Below are 2,688 nucleotides of genomic sequence, written 5' to 3'. Positions count from 1 at the left end.
AGAGAATGAAATTAATGATACGTAATTGTCCTGCTCATGGTTTGAATTTGTGGATGATTATACAAAAATTTTATGCCGGATTGAATTTTGCTTCTAGAAATCTTTTAGATTCGGCCGCGGGAGGCACTTTTATGGAAATCACTTTAGGAGATGCTACTAAACTCCTAGATAATATTATGGTTAATTATTCTCAATGGCATACTGAAAGATCTTCTAATAAAAAAGTGCATGCAATAGAAGAAATTAATGTGTTGAGTGGAAAGATGGATGAACTTATGAAATTATTTGCTACTAAGAGTGTTTCTTCTGATCCTAATGATATGCCTTTGTCTACTTTTATTGAGAATAACAATGAATCTATGGATGTGAATTTTGTTGGTAGGAATAATTTTGGTAACAACGCTTATAGAGGGAATTTTAATCCTAGGCCATGTCCTAGTAATCCTTCTAATAATTATGGGAATTCCTACAATAACTATTATGGAAGTTATAATAAGATACCCTCTGATTTTGAATCTAATATTAAAGAATTTATTTCTTTGCAAAAGAATTTTAATGCTATGATTGAAGAAAAATTGCTTAAGATTGATTTTGGCTAGGAACGTTGATAGAATTGCTTTTGATGTTGATTCTTTAAAACTTAGATTTATTCCACCTAAGCATGATATCAATGAGTCTCTAAAAGCCATGAGAATTTCAATTGATGAGTGTAAGGAAAGAACCACTAGGATGCGTGCTTCCAAAGATGCCTTTATTAAAGCGTGTTCTTCCAATACCTATGAAAATCAAGATGAAGATCTAAAAGTTATTGATGTGTCTCCTATTAAATCTTTATTTTGCAATATGAATCTTGATGAAACTGAATATGATCTTCCTTTACCTAGAAGGCGTTCTAAAAATTGGGAGTGTTTAGATCTTAATCATGAAATTGATGAAAGTGGGATTGAAAGAAATAAAAATCTAGATGTTGCTAAACCCACTATATTCAATTTCAAGGAATTTAATTATGAAAGTTGCTCTTTAATTGATTGTATTTCCTTGTTGCAATCCGTGCTAAATTCTTCACATGCTTATAGTGAAAATAAAGCCTTCACCGAACATATTGTTGATGCCTTGATGCAATCTTATGAAGAAAAACTTGAGTTGAAAGTTTCTATCCCTAGAAAACTCTATGATGAGTGGGAACCAAATATTAAAATTAAAATTAAAGATCATGAGTTTTATGCTTTGTGTGATTTGGGTGCTAGTGTCTCTACTATTCCCAAGACTTTGTGTGATTTACTAGATTTCCGTAACTTTGATGATTGCTCTCTAAACTTGCATCTTGCGGATTCCACTATTAAGAAACCTATGGGAAGGATTAATGATGTTATTATTGTTGCAAATAGGAATTATGTGCCCATAGATTTGATTATTCTTGATATAGATTGCAATCCTTCTTGCCCTATTATTCTTGGTAGACCTTTCCTTAGAACGGTTGGTGCGATTATTGATATGAAGGAAGGGAATATTAGATTTCAATTTCCATTAAAAAAGGGGATGGAACACTTTCCAAGAAAGAAAATAAAATTACCATATGAACCTATCATGAGAGCCACTTATGGATTGCCTACCAAAGATGGCAATACCTAGATCTATCCTCGCTTTTATGCCTAGCTAGGGGCGTTAAACGATAGCGCTTGTTGGGAGGCAACCCTATTTTATTTTTATTCCTTGCCTTTTTCTCCTGCTTAGTAATAAATAAATTATTTAGCCTCTGTTTTTGTTGTGTTTTTTGTGTTTAATTAGTGTTTGTGCCAAGTAGAACCGTTGGGAAGACTTGGGGAAAGTCTTGTTGAACTTGCTGTCAAAAACAGAAACTTAAGCGCTCACGAGAACTGCTGTCATTTTTATGTGAAGAGTGATATTTAGTTAATTATTTTTGCAGATGATTAATATATAAATTCCTCAGGTACAGAAATTTATTTTAGAATTTTTGGGGTTCCAGATCTTGCGCTAGCTACAGATTACTACAGACTGTTCTGTTTTTGACAGATTCTGTTTTTCGTGTGTTGTTTGCTTATTTTGATGAATCTATGGCTAGTAAAATAGTTTATAATCCATAGAGAAGTTTTAATACAGTAGGTTTAACACCAATATAAATAAATAATGAGTTCTTTACAGTACCTTGAAGTGGTCTTTTGTTTTCTTTCGCTAACGGAGCTCATGAGTTTTCTATTTTGAGTTTTGTGTTGTGAAGTTTTCAAGTTTTGGGTGAATTCTTTTGATGGATCATGGAACAAGGAGTGGAAAGAGCCTAAGCTTGGGGATGCCCATGGCACCCCCAAGATAATCCAAGGACACCAAGAAGTCAAAGCTTGGGGATGCCCCGGAAGGCATCCCCTCTTTCGTCCACTTCCATCGGTAATTTACTTGGAACTATATTTTTATTCACCAACATGATATGTGTTTTGCTTGGAGCGTCTTGTATTATTTGTGTCTTTGTGTCTTAGTATGCCACAATCATACTTTCTGTACACACCTTTTGAGAGAGCCATACATGAATTAAAATTTGATAGAATACTCTATGTGCTTCACTTATATTTTTTGAGCTAAGTAGTTTTGCTCTATGTGCTTCACTTATATCTTTTGAGCGTTATAATTTTGCTCTATGTGCTTCACTTAGATCTTTTAGAGCACGGTGGTGGA

Source organism: Triticum urartu, chromosome 6 (genome assembly GCF_003073215.2).
Source record: "Triticum urartu cultivar G1812 chromosome 6, Tu2.1, whole genome shotgun sequence".
Taxonomy (NCBI): domain Eukaryota; kingdom Viridiplantae; phylum Streptophyta; class Magnoliopsida; order Poales; family Poaceae; genus Triticum; species Triticum urartu.
The sequence above is the reverse complement of the archived record's forward strand: the minus strand, read 5'-3'. Positions refer to the sequence as shown.